General features: G+C 43.0%; 1 protein-coding gene across 3 annotated transcripts in view; it reads left to right on the top strand.

Annotated features, from left to right (window-relative positions):
• The first annotated feature begins 3183 nt into the window (after positions 1-3183).
• LOC311014567 (myosin IXB) overlaps positions 3184-14041 on the top strand; it is a 48212-nt gene continuing 37354 nt past the window's right edge. For all 3 annotated transcript variants that reach the window (XM_084011230.1, XM_084011229.1, XM_084011228.1), the window contains exon 1: positions 3184-3603. The gene's annotated coding sequence lies outside the window, so the exon portion shown is untranslated. The remainder of the gene's footprint in view (positions 3604-14041) is intronic.

The following is a 14041-nucleotide window of genomic DNA, read 5'->3' as shown; positions in this document are numbered from 1 at the left end:
CGAGAATGACTGTTGTTTGTGGGTTTAGACTGTGAATTCCTTTTGGCCACGCCTCCAACCACCAATCCAGCCTTTGAGAAGTGATGGAAACACCTGCTCACTTCATTGCTTATAGGGCGAGCAGATGTGCAGCATGAAATAAGAGTATTCCACTGATTTAGCTTTGCAGCGACAGAAGAATGGATGTACATGTAGTAGTACCAATGAAAACCTGCTGCCTACGTTATCACAGCACAACTCGTTTTGTTCTTGAGACGTGGGTTTGGCTACACAAGTCTGGTAACCTCACTTCTGTCTACACGCCTATAGATTTCTTTCATTTTCTCCAGTCTTCGGCTCCAATAGATGCTGACTCAAATTGAGGTACTCTGCCAGATTTCATGCGGCTGCCTCTGGAGCCACAAAAGGTTTCACACAGTTTTTTTTACACACATTCTCTCCGAGACCCGTGAACAGATTTCATGTGTAAAAAATCGATGGAGTTCAACCTTTCAGGTCATGCAGGGCAACCGTGTCTGTTCTTTGTCAATAAAGGTCTTTCAGTCATTTAAAGCTGTACTTATTTAGGGGGAGATGATCCTCTCCGCAACAAGCTGACAGACAAACAGTCCTAGCATGCAAGTCCAGAGGTAGACAACAATCTGCAGGTTTTCATTGCAACCAAAGCTTCCACACACTCACTCCTTTCAGTAGAGGAAGAACCGATGTCTGAGGCTCTCCAGGGCACCACTTCTGTGCTTTTGCATTACAACGTTGTTGTGGCTGACTCAAACATTTACCTTCATGCTCGTCTCACATCACACAGACATTTATTTTTCATAAATTGTTAATGTAGAGAGAATATTAGTTAGTGGCGCTTTAAAGGTTTAGGGAAACCACCTCCCTTCCTGTTGAAGATCTTTGACGTCAACTTCTATTGTGTGTTGTGATGAAACAACAAATATCAAACGTCTGAGATGTAAGGTTGATGGAAACAGTTAAACGTGGTTCTGGCACACAAAAGAGAAAAAAATGAAAGAATGCTGGTCCCAACAACATATAGCTTTTTATTATGGTGACATCGTCTGGCCAATCAGTGCAATCTATGGAACGACTTATTTCAAGCAGATGTAGTCTCACTTACAGTCTTTGAGGTAAAGATTCTGACCTGCATGGTGGAGAAGAGTCGACATCTGGTGGCCACGAAGTGGTATTACAGTCGTTTTCCTCTCTAGAGGCATCACTTAGACAACAGGAAGATGCTAAAGAGCCCGGTGAAATCATGAAAAGTCACAAAAATAACATAAAATTGGAATAAAGTATTTATGCATTTAATTGTAAATCAAATTTCAACCCATTTTTTGGTTGGTTTTACATTTTAGGAATATTTTTGCACCAGCCTTGAGAAATGTTAATGTCTTAAATGTTAATGTCTTGTGTTAATTGTCTCTGTGAAATATATTTATTCCAGTACAACAATTCATTAACCATTTGAATATTGAAGCAGTCCCATACATTTATATAAAACACACACACACATCTATGTGGTGAGCTAAATATTGCCAAAAGAGGTGGAAGGCAGTGACTTGTCTGAAGTTGTTACTAGAAGCAATGGTCAACGTTTGAAAACAGTGTTGAATAAAACACAACAAATTAAACCACGGTGCATACCAATAAAAAAACAATTAAATACGACTAACCATGGACAAAAAATAGACCATTTATGTTTTAAAAATGAATTTGCACAGTATCAAAGAAACAGGACAAAAGTGTAGACTAGCTGACAAAATAATTGTCAGCAAAACACTAATAGTAAACATACACATATCCTAAATACAGAGAGTAAGAGTAAACTATAATATACTTAATATTAATAATAACAATGCTAATGATAATAATAATAATAACAATAATAATATATTACACATAATAATAAATACAAGAAACTTGTTAACAAGAATACAAGAAAATGCAAATACGCAAAAACCAAGTGCAGTGGTAGACTTCCCTTTTGATTGTGAAAAATATCAATAAATAAAGTACAAGTTATGTACACAATTGAATTTAAAACATGATATATGACATTGGGGGCTGCACGGTGGTGTAGTGGGTAGCACTGTCGCCTCACAGCAAGAGGGTCCTGGGTTCGATTCCCGGGTAGGGTTCGAGTTCAGGTTCCTTCTGTGTGGAGTTTGCATGTTCTCCCCGTGTGAGCGTGGGTTCTCTCCGGGTTCTCCGGCTTCCTCCCACAGTCCAAAGACATGCAGGATGGGGATAGGTTCATTGGTGACTCTAAATTGCCCGTAGGTGTGAATGTGAGCATGAATGGTTGTTTGTCTCTACATGTCGGCCCTGTGATAGACTGGCGTCCTGTCCAGGGTGTACCTGCCTTCGCCCAATGACAGCTGGGATCGGCTCCAGCCCCCCCGGGACCCTGAATACAGGATAAGCGGTAGACAATGGATGGATGGATATATGACATTGGTTAGATGCATCACTGTTTTTTTTTTTACTAGCATATTCTGCTGCAAAAGAAACGAAAAGCGGCACTATTCTATTGTTGCCACCAGAGGGCGCACTTCCAATGAAAATTAAGGAGAAAAAAACTCTCTTGCGTCGCCCCCCTGGCATTTTTTTTGCCATTTTATTGAATCTTTAGTCTTATACTCGTTTTCAAACAAAACACAAGTGTCATATGTATCTACTGTTCTGACATTTTTCTATTTTAATCATCATATTGGTGGTACTTTAGTCTCTTTTGTCGCTAAAGTCTCTGTGTAGTACCACCGCCCTGAGCCCGCAGAGGGCGCTGTTCTTTAATCTCTTTTGTCGCTAAAGTCTCTGTGTAGTACCACCGCCCCTAGCCCGCAGAGGGCGCTGTTCTTTAATCATTATTGTCGCTAAAGTCTCTGTGTAGTACCACCGCCCCTAGCCCGCAGAGGGCGCTGTTCTTTAGTCCTTATTGTCGCTAAAGTCTATGTGTAGTACCACCGCCCCTAGCCCGCAGAGGGCGCTGTTCTTTAATCTCTTTTGTCGCTAAAGTCTCTGTGTAGTACCACCGCGCTGAGCCCGCAGAGGGCGCTGTTCTACAGTAAATCTCACGGAGCAACAGGGTGCCTTCATTGTATAGAATCTGGCTGGTGCCTTTTTTTTTTCCTCCTCCTCAACTTTTTTTTTCACCGCCCAGACTGCTTCTGTTATTTAGACAGAGGGAGAGAAAGGAAGTAGCGACAGGCTAGCTGGTTAGCCGGTCAGAAACCACAGTCTGTCAGGGGAAAAAAAGAGTGGACTTCTGAATCTATTTTATCTCAGAGAGACTGCCCTTCCTCGTCCAACATTAGCGTATCGGACGGGTTTTTTTTGCCGGTTCGTTTTGCTTCCCACCCGGATTTCAAACCGTCAAACTGATTCAACTCCGAAGCTTTGTCTCTCTGGGACTCCACCGTCGTTAGCCTGCCTGTTACCAGTCAGTCTTCTTCGTCTCATCCACGGAAAGAAACAGCGAAAAACTGAAAAAGCTAGCGACTTGGCGATCATTTTATTTTTTATTTGTCGTTTTTGTTCACCAGTTGGCTGGTGCAAACGAGGATTAAACGAAGACAATGAGAAAATCAGCCGGTAAAGGTAAGAAAATTATCGTTAAATAATGTGTATCGTTTTAGTACCAGATTTAAAAAACGTTTATATGCCGAAATGTCGACATACTTTGGTTCATCGTGAACGGAAGGATGTGTTTGGGGTTTTTAACGTCTCTACCGGGCGCTGTGTTGACAGAGATGTTATCGGGAAGTTAACGTGTAACGTAGCTAACCGACGTATCTCGTTGAGTTCAACCGTTTCTCTACCGAATGTAAGATTTTTTTTTTTTTTTTTAACGTCCCACAGACAAAATGGAGGTTAGCCGGCTAACTTTAACTGCCGTCCGGGCTGAAGGTGATGGTAGTTGTCGGTGTCACCTGTCTGTCTGGTTGGTTGGTGTGTGTGTCTGTGTGTGTGAATGACCTGAGAATGAAGGCTGACTTGTTGCCCGGGCCTGGTTGATGATGTGACTAACCTACATGTCAGCGACTTGTGTTTTTTTTTTGAGTCAACAGACTCTTTGAGTGAATCCACAGCAGACTTGTCTGGGAGCCAACTGTCCAAATGACCATTTATTATGTTATTATGGGCCCACCAAGTGTCAGCCATGATTACTGGCTGCAGGTGAAATGGTATATATAATACAGCAGCTGTGTTTAGAGCTGGGGGCATAATGTGTATTGATGCATTATTGATATTTTGATCTAAAATAGGCTTTTATACTTGTCTGACTTGTCCCAGACTTAACACCTGTACACTAACCAACTTTCTTTTAACTCATTTGACTGTCTGGCTGAGTAATAATATCACGTCCTGTTGTGCAACACTAATATCAATACTGCCCACCCCTGGTTTATGTCTGGAAATCATGTGATTGTGAAATTACTGCCACCATAGAAATGGCCAACAATCCTGACCAGGAGATTTGTTTGAAATCGACATATATCCAATGTGTATTCATATTTCCTCCTCCATAATGGATTCAGAATCACAAATACACACCGATGTGTGTTCGAAGACGTTTCTTTTCATACAGAAACAACCTCTCCCACATAAGCTGCAGGCTCTCGCTACATGACTAACATCTGGGTGGTGGAAAAAACGCAATCGTACAGAGGAATATTTAAATAACAAGTTACTTGGAAGTTCCTCTCCCTCTTCCCCGTGTACTTTTTTTTTCCATTTCTCTGATTGATTTAGTGTGAATGTCGTGTTGCCAAACCAGCGAGTCATTTCTCTATTTGTAAAATAATGTACACACACATCCTTCCTTGCTTAAAAGAAGCCACATGTTGCCTTCAGTAATGGCTTTAAAACGAGCTGTCGGACTAAAGAGTGGAAAGTTATGAATGTTGACCTGCTTGAAGGGTTATGGGACGTACAGCAAATGTGCTCCGTGACCTTTCAAAATAAGCAGCGGCGTCATCAACCTATACTGAACACTTCCTATTTCATTTTAATTTCACTTTAGTTTTGAGTGTATTTTCCCAAGCAAGTGGTAATTGTATAAGTGTCATTTTGACCTATTTTAAAATGTAAAAGTCCATAATAGAGCTGTAAAATCATCGTAGAATAATTCTGTTGAAACGCTGTATGTAACGATATCAGCTGTCACGGGCAGAGTGAAATGGGAGGGGCGTGGTGGGTGTGTGTGTGTGTGTGTGTGGCATCTGTTACACTCCACACTGGTTGTGTCGGGCCTGCCAACTACACTCTGCTGTTGATCAGACATCAGCATATTCAATACAGTCAAGGTTCCCATCTGTCATAGTCGGCATCTCATTTACATCCGAATCCCTCGGAGAAAACCGAAGAGCCAAACCGCTTCCTGTCTCACCGTTTCAATCCTATTAACTATTTAAGAAGAAATACCAAATAATCTCCACAATTCAGGTCTAGGCGTGTATTTTGACATCTTAACTGGAGCTGTAATATCAACTTTCACTTAATTATTCTCTAAAATAACCTGTCCCAACTGCTTGTAAACAGGAAAACCCTACAATTATGATGCAATGCACCCAATTTATCAGATACCTCCTTTAAAAGCTTTTTTTTTTTAAATGTCCGCCGAACGGCTCTCCAGCGTCTTGGAAAGAAGAGTGCCATATGGCCCCCCGCTAATGGCTGGTGCTCTGCGAGCCCCACTGTGGAGCTGACAGTGGTTGAGGACATGGAGAGTGTGGGGGGAAGGAAGACCAATTACGTCTCCAGCTCAGCCTTGAGCTGTAATTGGTCTACACATTCTGGTGGATGCAATTGTGCTAAACTGCGGATGAAAAGATAATTGCCTCAATCATAGCTGTGCCAGAATGACCGACGGGAGACTCGCGGAGAGATTCAATTGGGTCGTCTTCAATCTCAGCTTTCGAAATTCGGCTTAATTACGTCTATTTTCGACAACTAAATCTTACCCCTGTGCGGTAGGAATATTAATTTCCCCGCAGACGACACTATAAATACATCGTATCTCCGCTCAGCGTTGTGTTTTTTACAGTCCACACGGCTGACTTTAAATGCATTTAGGCAGGCTATGTGACTTGTGGTCAGCTACATGGAATGTATTTTTAGCTCATGACATCAGTGGGTGTGGTGGATGTTTTGTATGCATTGTAAATAGTAAACACACAACTTGTGTGATTTGTTGCACTTCTGTCTAGCAGCTATCGTGTGTGAGTTTCAGGGTCAAATGTGGTGGGTGTTTCCAGAAATACTGGGAAACTATCTTGTTTTTCCCAACTGTTTGATGAAACACACACACTGGTATTTGTTCTGGTTTGAGCCTACTGTTTGGTGTAAATGCCTTGTTGTATTATACTTGTTTGCAGAGATGTAGAGTTTGTCTATTGTATTGCCTGTTCTTGTGATTCCAATACTGGGTTGCTGTGTTCCTCTTTTTTGCTTCAGTATCTTGCAAACTAAGGCCCCTGACAGAACAAGGACATGGGAACAGGTCATACTGTAGTGCGCTGTGGCAGCTGAGTCATTTTCTAATGAGTCCCTTTGCAGCAAGCCTTTTTTCTCGATGTGCAGCTGGCGTTCTGGGGCAAAGTGATGTAGGCTACCTGTGAAATGGAGCAGACCCTGCAGAGCAGCCTCGGAAAGTAGGATGCGAGCGTTGAGCTATAACTACTTGAGGTATAGTGAAGGGCTCGTTGCCAAGGGCTTGGCAGGAAATTCAGACGTGTAGAGGCTTGTGTGCTCATCAGAAATATGTTTGTATCACTCTGTATCTGTCTGTTACTTACACTGCTGCTCAAGAATACTAGGATGGGCTGGGTTAGATGTCATTCTGCCTTTTTAAAAACACGTGGGCAGTTTCCAGAGAGCAGAATCTAAGATCTTTTTCTCACTCAACCATTGAAAGAGCTTCATATCTATCATTTTATCAAAGATGTTGACAACTGATTTCTCTGCTATGAGTTAAAACAATGGGTAGAAACTAGGATGGAGTACAACTATTCAAGAAGCTGGTTGGTGTAGAAGAGAGGAATGGAAAGAAGGAGGTCAGAAAGGAGAAATGGGACACCGGTTTGTGTGTGCTTTTGTGTACATACAGTGCGTCAGCGCTTCGTAGAATAACGTGACAGGAATGCTCTAGGGTCCGCCTTTCTGTGGCAAGAGACGGTGAAGAAAAAGATAGCCTTGCGTTCTTCAGAAAGCTGCTAGCCGAGCTCTGCAGCGTGGAGTCGCAGTGACCTGTGTTTTTGTAGAGACCGGACCACCAGACGGAGGCTGCAAAGCAAAAGCAAGTTAGCGACTGAGCAAGGAGAGGTAAAGAGAGGGAGAGTGGTGAGGTTTTAAAGTCATCAATTCCACAAACTCCTTGGTAACTTGGCTCCATCGATGTGGCAGGCAGAAATTTATGGGCTTTATAAATAGAGCCAGCTGTAATGATGGGGTATAAGTGAGGAAAAGGCAGGCCGACTGTTTAGGGATGGCCTACTTACAGTGCTTTTGTTTGTTGTGCCCCGAGTCTTCACTCGGCTATCATTGCAGGATCCCAAACACACAGAGTCGAGATGATTGGGATCAAAGCTCGATTGCACCGATTGTGATTATACCGTATCTGCCTGTTTACATTCTGATTATAGGCACAGTTATAAGCCAACCAGAGGTTTTAACCAAAATATACAACTCAAGAATTTTTCCACAGTGAGGTGAAAAGTGGTCCGTCAACGTCATGGAAGACGCATTTTAACCACTTTCAGGGAGTTTTGAGCACAAATGGCTTCATATGGAATTTAGGTTAAACTCTCTTTTGGGTAGTGACCCTACAGTGTTGGCGTTACCTGCTTTCGTCACATTAAAATATGGATTATTAAGTGAGAGATGCCAACAATAACCCAGTTTTTCCAGCTATGCTAGCTCGACAGTCCTGCTTTTCAGTCTTTTAATATTGAATGTTTTTTTGACATGAGGTGGTACTCTCTCTTTTATTGATGCATGGGCTTAATCTAGTGCAGATATTTCTGTGGTTGCAGATCTCTCAGCGAGAGCCTGCAACACAAGGAACAGCAGCCGCACAGAGCCACCAAAAACATCTCAGCTACAAAAACACACACAAATAATCATGTTACTGTCCACAATAGATTATGACACCTTTTTGCATGATTCCACTATTTGAGTTTCTTCGGATACCAATAAATGTTCCATGCATCGAAATCAGTACTGGGCAACAACACATGCAACCGTTTGCAGGGTTTGAAGCATTTCTGTCATTCGCTCCCTGCCCCCTCAGCTGCAGTGGTCACCCTCAGGAAGGTGTGTGTGTGTGTGTGTGTGTTGATGGCTGTGGTGAGTGCTATAACCTCCCCCTCCATCCTCTGCGGTCACTGATCCCGTCCCTTGGCTCTGGATTATGGGCTGAGAGAGGGCACACCCCGAGGCTCCATTTGCTGTTATTCTGCACTATAGTCCAGCTCTGAGTGTGACCGTCAAAAATGATTAGGTAAGCTTACAGGAGCCAGTCAGGTGCACTGCCATAATCTCCCACAAATATTGTTGAGATGCAAACAGAGGATGAAAGAGATTTTAGAATGAAGTCCTAAGACTATAGAGGGAATGATATAGTTCCTAATCTAATACGTAGTCCACCAAAATCCTCTTTTGAAGGTGTATATCGGCACAAATTGGATTGGATTTGTTTACATCTGATGTTTTAAAGGTAACGGACAACGACGTAGACTTCCAATGAAACGCCTTTTTGAAATGACGTGAGGAAAAAATGAATACTCTCTGCCAGGCGAGGCGGCAGAGGTGACGGAACATTTCCATTATATGTGCCAGGGCAGAAGCAAGCCTGCGTGTTACAGAGAACAAGGCCGAGGTCCACACAGCGCCACTTGAAGCATGTGATGTTTGTAGGTGCGGATCTTAAGTCAGTTTATGGTGCTTATTGGCTGAAACTGGCTTCAAAATTGAGATTAAAATTGCATTACATCACATAAAATTGCATTACCAAAATAGAGCAAAGTGTTTACTCGACAATTTAATCACATTAATTGTGTTCTTTTGAACATAGCCATTAATATAACCTGGGAATTATTAGTTTTCGATTACTATGGGATGATGCTTGATAATATTTTTTTTTGCAACTATATTCTATAAAAGGAGTGTCTTTTCCAGCACTTTAAGGATTGAACTCTGTGCTCTCGCCTGCTACCTGCAGCCCCGTCTTGCCACTAAATGCCTGAAGGTCTGTGGAGAGTGACAAGGGAAGTACAAGAGAAAAAGCAAAGCTCAGACGAGAAAACACAAGGGAGGCACAGATGGGGGGAAAGAGATGGAAAGAAAGAGACAAGCTGAGGGTAGAAAGGGAGTGAGATGAAGCGGGAACAGTAGACCTTGGCTACGTGCTCTATGTTGGCTGGGCTCTGCTCCGTTCTGTTTGTTCTTGCTCTATTTTTACTGTGCAGGCTGACTGTGGTCCCTGATAAATGGCTCCATATGTAAGTTACATTTCATCTGACAGAAATCATTCAGGAAGTCCGGCCCAGGTGGGAGTATTAAGAGACACGATGTGATCTGTGCTGACGGCGGAAAAAACGGGGGATAGTCGGAGAAAATGTTTTGGGAAAATAGCTTTAGGGTCTTTGTCTTATTACTCTAAATTGTGTTTATAGCATAGCATCATTTTGGATCCTTCCTACTGTTTCTGTCTCTCTGAAAACAATATAGATGAGTACATTTGTAGAAAAAGGTTCCCATTGGTTCCCTAGATGTTGGAACGACTTTAGCCTTTCTAAAATGCTTATCCACATGTTGGCGGGTGAATCTGGCACGCCACCCAAACATCATCAGGACAAACCACAGGGAAGATTGTTTCAATGGATTACTCTAGCTGCACATAATCTATTGTATGTTAGAATGTCTGCGATTATGCTTTCCCCCCCTTTTGTTACTCTCCTTCATTACACATCCTTCGTCATTATAAGTGCTTTTTCGTTAGCCCTCCTGCTGCTTTTTGTCCCAATTTTAAGTTCAAACTGGGGTCAATGTAAGTATAAAATGTAGGATGAGTAATATTGCCAACGCTGAGGTGTTTCTCAGTCGGTAGTGTGATTTGGCACTGCTTTTTACCTCCCCACACTGAAACACACAGTGCCATATAAGAGAGAATGGAAGCTTTAGTAGGTGGTAGGTGGGTTCAAGCTCAGTGTCTTCTTACTACCTGTGATGCATGCTTCCACACAAAAGCAGTTTGGCATTGTACCCTGCTGTCTCAACCTTTTCACTCTAAATAAAGAATAAAGAAAAGTGTCTGCATGCCTGTGTGTGTGTGAGAGTGTGTGTGAGACCAGCAGCAGGGCTAAGAGATTTTAAATAAGTATGAACTCGGTGCATTGCCGTGACTATTCTGGTGCTACAATGGAGTCATGTGTTTGGGAAATGTTTTTTAGAGCAGGGTAGCCCACATGAGTGAGCGTGTACAATAATCCCCTCTGTCTGCCTCCTTTCCTTCACTTCCTTTTCTCCTCTTCCTGATTTCTGCCGGCTGCTGGCCCACATCTCCAGACGACGTACTGTATGTTTGCGTGTGTGTGTGTGTGTGTGTGTGTGTGTGTGTGTGTGTGTGTGTGTTTGTGCATGTGGTTTGTCGAGCTGAACAGGAAGGAAGTGTTTCCCCTACTGGAGACCATTCTGAGCGGAGCTCAAACGCACCTGAAACCAACACATTATGCAAATGTTAGCGTTTGATATGACAGGTTTAATTCAGATAGGGTTGCAAATAACAATCATTTTCTTTAACAATTGTATTTTTGAACAATTGATTAATAATTTAATCTATAAAATGTTGATATACTGGTATGCAAATGACTTATTTGCTCACATCTTCTGCAAACATTGGAGCTTTACAAATTGATTGGAGGAATACATTACTGTGTATCGTACGGGTGTTTATGTTGTTTTATTAACACCAGTGTCCTATTTGCAACATTTAACTGTATTTCCCAACCGCTGGTTTAAATCAGTCCATTATTAGTCCAACATGGCTGAGATGACTGGTCCGGAAAACCCTGTGGAATTCCCTGTCACCACCGACCAGCATGGAATCCCCAAACAGCCAATCAGACTCGGCAGAGAACTTCTGGGTTGCATTAAGTCAGACATGCTATGGCCTCCCCGGTCTGGTGTATTTCATACGGACGCCGCTGCTTTGAATCTAGAGTTTCAGCTCATCGCGCTGATTGGAAACATATATTTCTTTACACCATTTTGGTTGCTATGCATCATGTCAGTCCAGTGTTAACCTCTGGATGGAAGTACCCTGGGACTTCTTCACTGTGCCTGACAGGCGTCAAAGGCTGGAATATTTTGCGGGGAGACTTTGCATTACTGCTCCGCTGCAGCTCGCTGCTTCACGTTTTGAGTGATTTTGACGAAATGCAAAGCACGTCATTTAAATCTATTTTGTTGGTGCTTCTACTTTGCTCACTGAGGCCCTCATGTCTGGTTTACTGGATGACAGAATAATAAAGTGGCCTCATGTGTAAACCAAAAATAATACCAAGGCATATTTTTGTTTTGAGTGGGTTACTTCCTCCACTCACCTCTACCGAGTGTGGTTTGGCATCTGGACTGAGTTAAAGCAACAGTGCCAAATGTTAGGCTGTGGGGGTGACCGGTGGGGGGTCGAACGGGAGGCATCGGGGGAGATCCAGTTAAAGACGGTGGTATGACAGGAGAGATGCAGGGAAAAGAGTAAGGGAAGCAGTCCAGCTGAGGCAGACGGGGTGGCGAGACTTGGGGGAGTAGTGTAAGGCTGTACCCGGGGCCTCTTGGATTACTCTCCTGCTGTGAAATGTACATAAAGTAAGAGTTCATAAAGTTGTGGCTAAAAGTAATGATGGGTTGCCTCGAGCACCAGAATGGGCCGACATGTGGAGGAGTCATACAGCCATGGTGATCTCAAGTCCAGTGTGTTAACACCTGGAAAACGACGTCACCAGGGCTTGCATGCTAAGGGCTTTTCAGTCATAACTGTCACAAATAGTTCACTGGTTCATAGTGTTTTGCTGCTCAACACTTCTTCACAGTATATTTAGTTTTTACTCCCGTTTCAGAGAGTAATGCAATGCACCGTGTCAATGTTCAACAATGAGCCTGAACGTCTTTGTGTGTGCTCTTAGCTCACGCTCCATCTGTGGATGCTCGCACCACGGTGCCGTTGGTGAGTGTAAACAAAGCTTGATCTGTGTGTGTGTGTGTGTGTGATACAGGGTCATACCTACCTCCGAGCGATGTCAAATGAACAGCAGCCCTCTTCAGTTTTGTCAATACATGACTCAGACACATGATATTGGGAGTGGCAGATCAATGGAGTGCAATCAGATGACCATGTTGTAATTGATTAGCCTCGTCCGTGGCAGTTACGGGGGATTAATTTATTGTGACAGGCAGCCGACTGGCTTGAGTTTAGTTATGGTTTGGGACATCAAGCTGTCATGATGGCGGGCAGATATCAAATGGTGTTGTGTATCTTTCTCAAAGACTTGCCACTGTGCAGTTTGGCTGTAAGACCAATGTCTCTCTCCATACTCCTTTTCTTGCAGCTTACTTGTGGCAGAGAAGAGGATTTTGAACATGAGCTTGGTCTCTATTTTGAATGCAGGATAATATCAACAAGTCAAAGACTGGATCCCCGTGGCTCCCCTCTCCTTTATCCCCATCTTTAGACGGAGGCAGCAGATGCTCCTCAGCTCTGGTTTTATTGTTCAAGGCTGGCCAGCCTGGGAGCAGACTTAAAAAAAAATCGCGGGGGGAGGAGATGAGCTTTGAGTATCCTTTTCTTCCTTTTCCTTCACTCTCTCTTCATAGTTCCCTCTCTCTCTCTCTCTATCTGAGTTTGTCTTATTGAACCCAGTTGGTGTCTGCAGGATGAGTTTATTCACTGATTGAGGTTTTGGACCCTTTTAAACAAAAGGCTGCATCTTTGAATAGACCACATGGCTGCAGTGGGAGGGCTCTGATCCATTCACAGCCATTTTGGTTGCATCTGCACTTCCTATAGAGCCTCTGTGAGAACGGAGAACTGTGAGGCTGATTTACCACCACTCAGCAGTATCTCTCTGTCTCTATCAAACAAGTCCTGAGTGCATTTATGAATCCCAAAGAGAACGAACACACACACACACAGATTCTGTACTTCCCTTGCTCTTGCTTCTCATTGTACCCAGAGGACAATGCAGCCTGCCTTGGCAAAGAGCCAGCCCCTCTCATCTCCATTAGGTCATGCAGAGAGAGTTGTAGTGGTGATGGATACCTCAGTGGCCCTCAGCTGCACTTTCCCCCGGGGAGAGGAAAGGAGCTGGGTCTACAGCGTAGCAGCCAGACACACAGATGTACCCCCGGGTCTAGGTGAGCCCGGGGATTTTTTTAAGCTTTTGAAATTCAGTGTAAAACAAAAATGATTACAGTGAACTTGAGCACAGATGTTGAAATGGTTAACATCCCCACTCCCGCAAAACTTTTGGTGGGACCATCATTACAAGCACATGTTGTCGGAACAAGCACAGTACGAACCCACAGAGCTTTAATTAAGTTCCACTCGAAGGTCTCAAGATTTCCAAGATATCGGAATTATATAAACGTTGGCAGATGGATTTGAACAAATTATTCATGATAAATTTAAGCTTCAACAAAGCTTTCAAGACGGCTTTATATGAGCTTTTCAGCCAGTCCGACATGCTTATTGTGTTGTAACAAAGTCTGACATTTAAGGGTTTTTATTTTTTAAGTAAGAGAATGTTTTGTGATGCATCCCACATTACTACATGGTCTCAATCACTCGTCAGCTAACTTGCTCATCCTTTCTGAGTCGGATCCATAAATATCTGCTTTACAACCCTCATTAGAGCTCGTCCAGAACAAAGGTCAAGGGATTCCAGTAGCTTTTTCTCCTCTTACCCATGCTAATATTTTCAACTAAATAAAAAAATGCTGTTTGTGCAAATATTAAACATTTCAAAACCTAAAGATATGC

This window comes from Eutrigla gurnardus, assembly GCF_963514095.1.
Source record: "Eutrigla gurnardus genome assembly, chromosome: 6".
NCBI lineage: Eukaryota > Metazoa > Chordata > Actinopteri > Perciformes > Triglidae > Eutrigla > Eutrigla gurnardus.
The sequence above is the reverse complement of the archived record's forward strand: the minus strand, read 5'-3'. Positions and strand labels throughout refer to the sequence as shown.